This window comes from Hemitrygon akajei, chromosome 5 (genome assembly GCF_048418815.1).
Source record: "Hemitrygon akajei chromosome 5, sHemAka1.3, whole genome shotgun sequence".
Lineage (NCBI taxonomy): Eukaryota > Metazoa > Chordata > Chondrichthyes > Myliobatiformes > Dasyatidae > Hemitrygon > Hemitrygon akajei.
This window is the reverse complement of record NC_133128.1, coordinates 144,363,937-144,376,988: the sequence shown is the minus strand read 5'-3', so window position 1 is coordinate 144,376,988 and position 13,052 is coordinate 144,363,937.

Below are 13,052 nucleotides of genomic sequence, written 5' to 3'. Positions count from 1 at the left end.
TGAGTTCATCCAGCCTTTTTGTACGTCTTGATTTGACCACAGCATCTGCAGTGTACTTGTTGTTAAGTATATTTGTAAACTTGTATATTTGTGTTACAGCTATCTTCTGCTTTAAAGGAGAAAACAATGAAAAATGGATAAATAGGTGTGAATTCACTGTCTGACTTGTGATCATGTGATCATGTGCACACATATGCAGTCTGGGCAGTCATTCAGAGCCCTCCATATTTCCCCACATATTTACCTGGATGTTATTATATAGAGACAATGAATCCACAAACATACATGTATTACAATTCCAGATGACTAAACAATTGCAAGATGTGCCATACTTACATTAGGTAGATTGTGTTGCTCGAGATCTCCCTCATCTTTCACTGGGTGACTGGGTGCAAAGTGCCACTGACAAAGGCACTCTGCTGCAGTCCTTTGGAGAATTGTTAAGTTTATGAACTTGACTTGATCCACAAAATGATTTAACCTGATCATTGATCAAATTGCTTTGAGGGTCAACTTCCAAGTTGGCAGGATGTATGTTACATACACGAAGTTTAACTTCAGGTTCTAAGGTACAAAAATCTGGGCAACACTTTAATGGAGGAAGAATGTTGCTTTACCACAAGCGTCATGTTTTAGATGAGCTGCTAAATGAGGTCCCATCTTTCCTTTGAAGTGGATGTTAAATATTCCAAGCAACAATTCAAAGAAAAGTATAATTTTTCCCCAGGTGCCTCATGAATAGTTATTCTTAAAAATGGAAAACAGATTAGTTTACTATTGATCTCATTGCTATATGCAAGGCCATGTTGTGTTCAAATTAGCAGTATTATTTCCTCATTTCATGAGAATGATTGTACTTCAAACAAGTTTCTTTGATAATGAACAATCTGGAGCCTCTTGAGGTTGAAGGGCTGTGCTAAATTAACATTCTCTGTTCCACTTCCTGGCCACAAACCCAAGCAGAGAGTGGAGAGGGTTGCAGACGAGCAAGGGACTGGAGACTGGGTGATAGAAGGCTGTGAGTCATGACAATCGGTGTTGGGCACCGAGTGGGTAGAGAATGCAGCTGGGACCAAGCTCCTGCTTTAACCGCCCTAGAGCAGAAAAACATTTGCTTCTTGCAGCAACACACACAAAATGCTGGTGGAATGCAACAGGCCAGGCAGCATCTATAGGAAGAAGCACTGTCGACGTTTCAGGCCGAGACCCTTCATCAGGACTAACTGAAAGAAAAGATAGTAAGAGATTTGAAAGTGGGAGGGGAGGGGGGAAATCCAAAATGATAGGAGAAGACAGGAGGGGGAGGGATAAAGCTAAGAGCTGGAAAGTTGTTTGGCAAAAGGGATTCACAGCTGGAGAAGGGAAAGGATCATGGGATGGGAAGCCTAGGGAGAAAGAAAGGGGGAGGGAAGCACCAGAGGGAGATGGAGAGCAGGCAAGAAGTGATTGTGAGAGGGGCAGAGAGAGAAAAAGGGGGGGGGGGGGATAAATAAATAAATAAGGGATGGTGTAAGAAGGGGAGGAGGGGCATTAACAGAAGTTAGAGAAATCAATGTTCATGCTTCATGCCATCAGGTTGGAGGCTACCCAGATGGAATATCAGGTGTTGTTCCTCCAACCTGAGTTTGGCTTCACCTTGACAGTAGAGGAGGCCATGGACAGACATATCAGAATGGGAATGGGACGTGGAATTAAAATGTGTGACCTCTCTGTTCCAATACCCCTGAGTATAGCCCCCAGCCATCCAAAATATACCCTTTTTTATTTACAATGTTAGGGGATGGTCCCATGAATGTGCACTAACCAAAATGTTAAAATAGATCTGTCCTGCAATGTGCATTAAATGGCAATGATTTACCTTTAACAATGGGCTAATAGCATCAACATTCATCTATTGTCTTCCGTGTAGTTTCAATGGGATAGAATCAGAATGTCCCACACCCAATGACTGGTTCCACTAACCACAAAATTGAAGTTAAATTAGGTTCAAGAAAACATCAAACCTCCATTAGGTGAAGAAAAATAAATTGCGAGTGAACTGCACATAGGATATCAAATGTCAAACCAGTAGTCCAGTGGTATTCAGTTTAATTCAGTTCAGTGCCTCCCGGCTAGCCCACAGTTGGCCATGGTCATCGAAGTGCCCCAGTCTGCATCAATCGCCTCAGTCGAACCACTCAAAAATGGCAAATAAAGAGTAAACAGAATCCATAAATACAGGCAACATGCACCCCCGGCGTCCCCCCACACTGCCTCGCCAATCAATCCTTGCAACATGGATCCAAAATCTCCTGCACTTTCCTCCAAAAGCAGCTGGAGGAGGGAGACAAAGACCAGTCAAACGCAGGCAGATGGCATCAGACATCTGCTTGTCCTCGTCGACTTCAATCTAGCTCAACGACTCAGTTGGAGAGGAGCAGTAGAGTCGGTCACGGGCTCATAACTCATCTCCTGACTCCCAGGCTTCCAGGCCCCACTCTCTGCTCCAAACCTCACCGAACTCCCTCAGAGACAGCGAAGTGCCAGATCACTCAATCAGCCTGAAAACACTTATCAATATGTAAAACACAGGCTTCAATCACACACAGTTTAGTAGTTGAATCATATTTAAAAGAAGAAGAGAAATAAGTAAAAGAAGTAGTTTTGTGAACTGTGTACAGGACATTGCTGGTGATCACTGTCACCATCCTGAAGATATTTCCTCTAACTTCCGGATGGCAAAATCTTTCTGGATGGTATACATACAAAAGCATTTCACTGTATCTCTGTACATGTGACAATAATAAACCAATATTGATACCAATTCAGCCCAGGATGCTCCCCGAACAAAAGTGGTGTGTGAGATGACATTATCAACCCTTGCATGACAAGCTTGTGAGGTATGAGTAAATGAAAAAGGAGGAAATGACATTTTCACACTTGTCGCAACCCCACTGTTGTCCACAAGAGATTTTCAAAGTGTGGCAAATAACACACTCCCAAATGTTGAATTGACAGTAATTAGAAGTGTTGACTGAAGACAAGTTATTGACAAGGCACAGAAGAAAAGTGAGTCCTGATGAGGTGTTTTAGCCCGAAACATCAACTGCATATTCCCCTCCATATATGCCCACTGACTTGCTGAGTTCCTCCAGCATTTTGTGTCTATTACTCCAGTACTACACTATCTTCTTCAGGACAGCGATGTAATACTCTGAGCCATGGTATCTGTGAGCACAGTTGCTTGCTGAGTGTGTGGGATGGTGGAACTATCTTCTGAGCTGTTCCCTCAGAGGCTGGTCACTCTTTTCTGATTGTTTATGTGGGACTGTTACATCACGTTGCAGGAAGATTTTTAGGTCTAGTGAGGTCTGGAGTACCTGCTGGCCAAGGAGGACAACTTTTAAGTTTTAAACTCAGCTGAATTTTTTAATGTTATTTTACAACAAACTGGAAAACATCTTCATGGGGAAAACAGTATTTGGCCAGCCAGTGATTGAAATACATTGATAAAGGAATTTACCACATCCAACCAAAAGTGTAAGAACCTACCCACCCCAAATATTCTCTCTTCTCTCTTCTCCTCCCCCAACCCCCACCCCCACTTCAGGTAGATGATACAAAGGCCTGAAATCACATACTACCAAGCTCAAGGACAACTTCTACCCCATTGTTATATAATTATTAAATGATCCCCTAGTTGTCGGGAGTAGGCCAGTGGCAAGAGTAGAAGCCACAGGCTTTGGCTCAGAAGAGGCGTCGACTCTGTGTAAAGCGTCTGTTAAGGTTTTCTGTTTGTATTTTTTCTCTCTTACTGTTCCATTTAAACGTCTGTGGTGCGCTCTTCGTGCCGGATGTTGGAGAACTGGGAGACTCAGATTCCCCCGGGGAACTACATCTGCGCAAAGTGCATCCAGCTGCAGCTCCTTGAAGACCGTGTTCGAGATCTGGAGCAACAATCGGATGCCCTTCAGCTTGTATGGGAGAGCGAGGATATAACTGATCAAAGTTACAGGAAGTTGCAGGAGACGAGTAGCTGAGTGACTGTCAGGAGCAGATCACCTCGGTGGCCATTCCCCTCAAAAACAAGTATACCGCTTTGAATAATTTATGCTGGATCACCTCACGGGAGAATGCCACAGCAACCGGGTTACAGGCACTGACCATGGGTCTGTGGTGCAGAAGGGGAAGAGAGAGAAGAAGGGAGTGGTAGTGATAGGGGACTCGATAGTGAGGGGAACAGACGGGAGATTCTGTGGACGTGAACAGACACCCGGATGGTATGTTGCCTCCCAGGTATCAGGGTCAGGGATGTCTCAGATCACGTCCACAACATTTTGGAGAGGGAGGGGGAGCAGCTGGATCTCCTGGTACATATTGGTACCAATGACATAGGAAGGAAAAGCAAAGAGGTCCTGAAAAGAGAATTTAGAGAGCTATGTAGAAAGCTGAGAAGCAGGACCTCCAGGGTAGTAATTTCTGGATTGCTTCTTGTGCCACGCACCAGTGATGGTAGAAACAGGATGATTTGGCAGATAAATGCGTGGCTGAGAAGCTGGTGCAGGGGGCAGTGCTTCAGGTTATTATACCATTGGGATCTCTTCTGGGGGAGGTATGAACTGTTCAAAAGTGACAGGTTGCACCTGAACCCGAGGAGGACCAATATTCTCATGGGCAGGTTTGTTAGAGTTGTTGGGGAGGGTTTAAACTAATTTAGCAGGCAGTGGGAACCGGAGTGAAGGGACTCAGGATAGGACGGATGGTAAAAAAGTAAAAATAGCGTGCAGTCAGACTGTCAGGAAGGACAGGCAGATGATTGCAGCCAGCAGGGTGAGTATCAGAACATTAGGGATGCAGAATCAGAAAGGACAGCAAATACGGTACTCAAGGTGTTGTATCTAAAGGCACGTCGTGTAAGAAATAAAGTGGATGATCTTGTTGCACTATTACAGATTGCCAGGTATGATGTTGTGGCCATCAATGAATCGTGGCAGAAGGATGGTTGTAGTTGGGAATTGAATGTCCAAGATTACACTTTATATTGGAGGGATAGGAAGGTAGGCAGAGAGGGAGGCGTGGCTTTACTGGTAAAGAATGGCATCAAATCAGTAGAAAGATGTGATGTAGGATTGGAAGATGTTGAATTATTGTGGGTTGAGTTAAGAAACTGCAAGGGTAAAAGGGCATTGATGGCAATTATATACAGGCCTCCCAACAGTGGCTGGGAGGTAGACCACAGATTAGTACAGGAAATAGAAAAGGCGAGTCAAAAGGGCAATGTAATGGTAGTCATGGGAGATTTTAACATGCAGGTCAATTGGGAAAATCAGGTTGGTAATGGATCTCAAGAGAGTGAGTTTGTTGAATGCCTAAGAGATAGCTTTTTAGAGCAGCTTGTCATTGAGTCTACTAAGGGACCATCTATACTGGATTAGGTGTTATGTAATAAACCGGAAGCAATTAGGGAGCTTAAGGTAAAAGAACCTTTGGCAACCAGTGATCACAATATGATTGAGTTCAACTTGAAATTTGATCATGAGGAAGTAAAGTCTGACACAGCAGTATTTCAGTGGAGTAAGGGAAATTACAGTGGTGTGAGAGAGGAGATGGCCAAAGTAAACTGGAAGGAGCTTCTTGGCAGGAAGGTCAGCAGAGCAGCAATGGCATGCGTTTCAGGGAAAAATGAGAAAGGTGAAGGACATATGTATTCCAGAAATGAAGAAATACTCAAATGGTAAACTAGTACAACCATGGCTGACAAGGGAGGTCAAAGCTATTGTAAAAGCAAAAGGAAAGGCATACAACAAAGCAAAAATTAGATGGAAGATAGAGGATAGGGATTGGGAAGTTTTTAAAAACCTACAGAGAGCAACTAAAAAACCATTAGAAGGGAACAGATGAAATATGAAAGCAAGCTAGCAAATAACATCAAAGTGGGTAGTAGAAGCTTTTTCAAGTATGTTAAAAATAAAAGTGAAACGATATAGGACCACTAGAAAATGAGGCAAGAGAAATAATAATAGGGGACAAGGAGATGGCTGATGAACTAACTGAGTATTTTGCATCAGTCTTCACTGTGGAAGACACTAGCAGTATGCCAGATGTTGTAGTGTGTGAAGGAAGAGAAGTGGGTGCAGTTACTGTTACAAGAGAGAAGGTGCTCAAAAAGCTGAAAGACCTAAAAGTACATAAGTCACCCAGACCAGATGAACTGCACCCTAGGGTTCTGAAAGAGGTAGTGTTAGAGACTGTGATGGCATTAGAAATGATCTTTCAAAAGTCATTGGATTCTGGCAAGGTGCCAGAGGACTGGAATATTACGTGTTCCAAGATATTTTACTTTACAACCCCACCTGTAAAAAGAGGCAAAAGTCAACAGGAGCCTTGCAAAGACCCATTTATGACACACTTGGCTTTGATAACAGTTATGTAAAGTCCTGAGATATTGGGTGCTCTCTGTGCGGAGTTTACCTGTTTTTCTGTGAATGCATGGATTTTCACCAGGTAATCTGATTTCCCCAAATCCCAAGTGAAATCTATCAAGTTACCCCACCTCACCCCCATCCGTTGATTCAAGGATCCATCTCCTTTCCTGTTAGATTTCATCATCTTCAGCCTTTACCTCTTCTATCTTTCACCTCCAAGCCCTGTCGCTATTCCTATTTTCTCCTCATTCATCTGTCTATCACTCCGCTCACTTGGATCCACCTCTCATCTCCAATGTCTATCACTATTCCTACTTTTTTCTCACTCATCTGCCTACTCTCCAGGGCCACTTGGGGAGCTACGATGGCGCTGAACAGTTACTCCATCAAGCTCATCTGTGGAAACAGGGTAATTTCTACCTTTGACTCTCTCTTTTTCCTTATCAGGTTGGATGGGGTTCGGTCAAAGACCCTGATCTGGAGTTACATTTAGACTTTGGTTCTTTGCGGTGGTGGTACCTACTCCCAGGGGCTCATGACGGGCTGTTTCTTGAAATCCCAAGGACATGGCCTAGAAGACAAGCATGCCTTCAGGATTCCGAGGCTTCGTGGTCCTGTGGACGGGCTGATTCTCTGCCCGTGCCACTGACTGAAGCGTCGCTGGAGAAAATGGAACATCAGGAGCAGCAGATCTGCTGTCGGAGGCTAATTGCATGCTCTCTCCTTCTCATTGGTGGAGGGAAGTTTGTTACCAATTTTTGAGCTGGAGAACTCTGAAAAAAAGCGATATGACAGACTTCATCATCGCAAATCAGTGAGTTGTTTTTGTTATGTCTCCCCTCTCGCTGTGAAACGGGACAAGAGAGAGAGAGAGAGGAGAGGAGAGGAGAGGGAGACGGAGAGGAGAGGGAGAGGGAGAGGAGAGGGAGAGGGAGAGAGAGAGGAGAGGAGAGGGAGAGGGAGAGGAGAGGGAGAGGGAGAGGGAGAGGAGAGGGAGAGAGAGTCTGTGGTATGTTGAATTGTCAGGTGAACAATTAGTTTTTGTTGTACTGCAGATCATGGTCTGTTTTGGGGGGTTTACTATTGCCTGCTTGGTGGGTGGAGGGTGCTGATGCTTCCTTTGCGGAAGTGGGTGGGTGTGGGGGAGAGTTGTTGCTTTGCTGCTGCTTGGCATGGGAAGGGGGAGTAGGGGGGCCTTGGGGTTCTAACATTTTCACTGTCATTCATTCTTTAGGGCACTCATCTGTTTTCTTCGATGTCTGCAAAGAACAATAATTTCAGGATGTATATTGCATTCATTTCTCTGATATTTAATGGCATTATTGAAGTCCCCTCACTTGGATCCGCCTTGGCTCTTGCTGCACCCCTTCCCTCCACCTGTTCTATCTTCTAGATGAAGGTTCTTGACCCAACTGCCCATTTCCTTTCATAGATCAAAGTCAAATTTGGGTTTATTGTCCAATGCACAGGTGCAATGAAAAGCTTTGTTGTAGTAGCATCACAGATGCATACCATTCGAGACACAATGTTCAGAAGAAAAACGTATTTTAAACATAAATTATCCAAAATTGTACAAGAAAGAACACAATTAGAACAAAAAGAAATAAAGTACAAAGTGGTCATAATTTTGTTATACTAATTTAGCAATTGTGCAGGTTAGTTCGAGCCAGATGGTTAAAGAGAAGTAGCTGTTTTTCGACCTGGTGGTGTGGAACTTGAGGCCTCTATACCTCTTTCTCGACGGTAGCTGCAAGAAGATGATGTGACCTGGATGGGTGGGTAGTGGCCTTTGAGATAGATTGCTGAGATCCTCCAGGTTTTTTCTGGGCTGTGTTACAAATTGGACTGGTGAATTTTGAGAATGTGAGCCCTGAAGACATTGGGATTTGGAGGAAATTCTCCTGTCTCCCTCCCAGGAAATTTTTACGGTTGAGCTGTTTGTGGCGAATTTATTTCCATTTGGAGGCTCTTGCACAGAAGCCACAGCTGTGACCTGGAACGTCAATGACATTCATGGCTCATACTTTAACCAGAAACGTCATTCTACGGAGAGGCACAGCACAACTGAATAGCGGCTCCTCTGTGGCTTAAAAAGCAGTAAAACATCAATAGCTGTCATGTAATTATCAACTCCCCAGTTGTTCATTGTACACCACTCTCCCGCTGCATCTATCAGTCACCCTCTGAAAGGTTCTCCGTTGCTTTGTCCCCTTTGGCACAGCTTGCATGATCAATCTCTGCAATATATCTCTTCCAAAGGTTTGAAGTGCATACTAAGCAGTAAGTGCCTTTTCAGAGTGAACAAGTGCAGGAGATCCCCCACGACAGGAACATACATGTCTGCTGGTCTGGAGTGGCTTCAGTTTTTTTTAAACCAGAGCATTTCAGTGTCTCCTTGAGGCAACGTGAGAAACTAAACATTCTCCAGCGTCCACTGAGGTGCAAGCCTCATTTATCAGGCAATCGCTTCTTGGTGTGAGAAATCAGTCTTGGATGCGAATGAAGAGACATTTAAAACTATGGAGACATTAAGAGAGACAATGGGATACTTTACAACCAATGTATAATTCAACAACCTTACAGCTGCTAACACTGCTTGGGCGAGCACATGAACTGTCAATCATGTTGCAAGGCAGCAACATTGGAACAAAATAATAGAACAATAAAACAGCAGTGGTTCAATGACATGGAAGTGAGGACTGCATATGCTCAGCAGGTTTACTGATGAGCTCTGAGTCAGTAACCATGAGTTAAACTACCCTGGCAGAGACAGCAGCACAATAACCCAGGCTGACAGTCAGTTTTGAGCAGACACGTGGGATATGATGACTTTCAGATGAGCCATTCAACTAAGACCTCATTTAAGGAAAATTTGCTGATGCTTTGGATGCTGTTCAAAGAAAGTTTATTGGACTGATGCTGGAATATTGTAGTTATTTTAAGAGGAAATGTTGGACTTGCTGGGCTAGAATTTAGCGTGAGATGTGTCTTGATTGAAACATGTACCCTGAGTGGGTCTGGACAGGATGTTTTTAGAAATAGGGGTCACTGTTTAAATATTTAATATAACCTACTTAAGGCTGAAATGAGGCCAATTTATTTTCTCCCAGGTTGCTGAAAATCTTTGGATCCCTTTTCCTTTCACTCAAAGGGCAGTGGAAACAGACCGAATAAATTTGAGGCAGTTAGACAGATCCTTGATAAATAAGCAATAAAGGGTTACCAGAGTTGGACAGGAATGCAGAGATGGAGCTACAGTCAGATCAGCCACAAAATACTCTGCAGATGCTGGGGTCAAAGCAACACGCACAACACGCTGGAGGAACTCAGAAGGTCGGGCAGCATCCATGGAAATGAGCAGTCAACGCTTCGGGCCGAGATCCTTTGTCAGGACTGAAGAGGGAGGGGGCCCCTTCTTTGTAAGTGGAGGGAGGGTGGGAAGGAGTAGGCTAGTAGGTGCCAGGTGAAAAATCAGTAAGGGGAAAGATCAAGGAAAAGATCAACCATAGTCTCATTGATTTGTGAAGTAATCTCAAAGAAGCTACTGGCTTACTCCTGCACCTAATTTTCATATTATGTTTGTATTCCATTCAGCTTTTCAAATTAATGCTAAAATCCTAGTGTCACTGTTCTGAATAAGAACAATCTCTAGCTGTGATGCTACTTACTCCTTTATACCTAATATTACTAAACAGAACCGGGAATTAACATTTCACTGTTTGAAAAACCTGATTCGTGCAAATCTCTTAGTGGTTTCTGCTGCTGCTTCACTCCAAAACTACTTAGTTGGCATTATGAAGATTTGATTATTGGATTAGAGGGTTTGAGCTACAAGGAGTACAAGGAGAAAAGGCTTAGGTTGTTTTATCAAGAGCATCAGAGACCGAGGGAAGGCCTGATAGATGTTCATAAAATTATGAGAGTCATATATAAGGCCAGAATATTTTTTCCCAGGATAGAAATGTCATCTACTAGAGGATGTGATTTAAGATGAAAGGGAGAACAGTTAATGGGGATGTGCAAGTCAAGTTTCTTCACAGAGAGACGTAGGTGCCTGGAATGGGCTGCCAGGGGTAGTGCTGGAAGCAGACATGATAGTGGCATTTAAGAGTCTTTTAGATCGGCAAAGGAATATGGAGACAATGGATACAGATCACATACAAGCAGAAATCCCTCAGCAGGCCCAAAACGTCAACTGTGCTTTTTCCATAGATGCTGCCTGGCCTGCTGAGTTCCTCCAGCATTTTGTGTGTGTTGCTTTGATTTCCAGCATCTGCAGATCATCTCTTGTTTGAGATGTGGTTTTATATGACATCATGTTTCTGCTGTGTATTGTTCCATGTTCTATAATGTATTGGGAAACCCTGAGGCCATGAAAAGATGTTGCATAAATTGTAGCCTTTTCCTCTTCCCACCCTTGTGAATTCCCCCCTTCATGTGAGCAGCAATCGTTGACTGGTCTTGCAGGATTCCAGGTATGAAAGACAAACTGATTGCCAACAATGGGCTGGTAAATCAGTAATCACCATTGAATTAGACTTGGTGATGTTATGATTGAAACAAGTTCTGTGCAGCCAGGCAAAACCCAAAGGGAAGTTTACCAGTCTTTTTAAGAAATGCATGAATTGAGAATTTTATTTCACCATACTTTTCATCCAAAGTGTTTTTTGGATCGAGGTTACCTTTGTATGTTCGTGTCTACACCGTGATTATAGATTTCTGCCACAAAATGTGGTTCTGGGAGCCTTCAAATCACACCACTGTGTATAGGCACCAGCACCTTGTAATTAATGAAACGAGAAGCATCAGCACATTTTGGGGCAAACCTGGGAGACTGAAGTGAGAGGATTTTTGTTGTAAATCATGTTCAGGTGGGTGGAACTCAAGAGCTATTGCCAGTGCAGCAGGTTTAGCTGTACTATCAGATGGACACAGCGCTACTGGACCATGCAGAACAGATTGTGAAGTACATGGTAGATGTAACGCAAAATTAGTCAATCAATTTGTGCCACACTTGTCCTTCTAGTAATCAAATTTCCAAACTACATGAGAAGATTTGTCATGCCCCCTGCTCTAAAATCCTTGTAGTTAATTGTATCCCCAGTGCACCTGCAGAACTCTTTGACTATGGGAACCAATTGGCTTTGGCTCCACCCTTTCCTGTCCTTTTACAATGCTAATTGTATTGGGCTGGAATCAGTATCCTTCCAGTAAAAAATGGAACCGCTGATTGCGTTTGTGTGCTGGTACTTGTATAGATGGCTGGCAGCCTGCTTCTGCCAAAGGTCAGATCTTGACAGCTGCTCTCCTCCCCCATCTGATGCACTGTGCTGAGCAGATGCTGCACAGCTGGGTTGATGTTGAAACCCTTAGTTAGCACAGCCTTTGAACACACGTCTGTTTAAATGGAGCCTAAAATTCACAAAGCTAATGTGTCAAACCTCATCTTCCATGACTCAGCATCAAATATTTTGTCCTCAAGATAAGTTATGAAAGGTTTATGTCTGAATACCCTGGGCTGTTATGGAAGTTGAACTCTTGAAAACAAAATCACAAAGGAATGATAACGTATATCATTATTCAGATCTCAGACTGAGTAAGTTACCTCTGCTGAATGAAAATCCAAAACAAAGCTGCAGGTGCTGCATTTTATCTGAAATAAAAGCAGAAATTGTCAAAAGTACTGTCCGCGTATGATGGTATGATGCATCAGTGTGGCCTACAGGCCCTGCCCTCCTGCCTGATGTATCTGTGGAAAAATCTTACATGTTGCATTTTCAAACAAAATGATTTTGAGCAGGTTTAGAAGTCTCAAAAATAATTGATTGGTGAGGCAGTTCTCACAATTACTTCTCAGAGTGACCAGGAATATCAATAAAATTGGACTGTGATAACATGATTCAAGTGAGCCTAAATGCAAGTATCAACTAAGAGCACAACATTAACATTTACCAACTACTTGTTGTATTACGTTAACTCACTAAGATTTCTCCAGCTACATGACCAAAACACACTACCTTTATCACCTAGAAAGGTTAAGGAACACTCCCATCTCTGTCCTCCAATAACTCATACATCAATGTTCCTTTACTGATGAAGGGTCTCAGCCCAAAATGTTGACTATTTTTTTCCTCTCCATAGATGTTGCTTGACTTGCTGATTTCCTCCAGCATTTTTTATGGGTTGTTCTGGATTTCCAGCATCTACAGTTTCCTTTACTGTAAGTAGGGCAAAATCCAGGATTCCAACTACACCACCCCCCCCCACCTCCAATTCACCTTCCCTGCATTGATCAATGCTCTTGAAAATTAAACACTACAGTTATCTTCTCTGATGCAAGTAGGACGTTCAATACACGTGGGCCTTGGCAATGGTGCCATGTGTTGTGCTTGAATTAATTGAAGACTGGCAGAGGAAGTAATTGTTTTGATTAACCAAAATACAAAAAAAAAACCCTTACGTAAGGAAGGAATTGATGCCCTCCATTTTCCTCTGAGGCAGGCAACAATCAGGTGGATGGGTAAGGTTTTTAAGCCAGGAGACTAAAGGTCTAGGCTTGGAGATGGAGACAGAAATGGAAGAGACTATCCTTTGTAGTCACAACTTACCTAGAATGAATTAACACCAGGTCAACTTCAATCAAGTAAT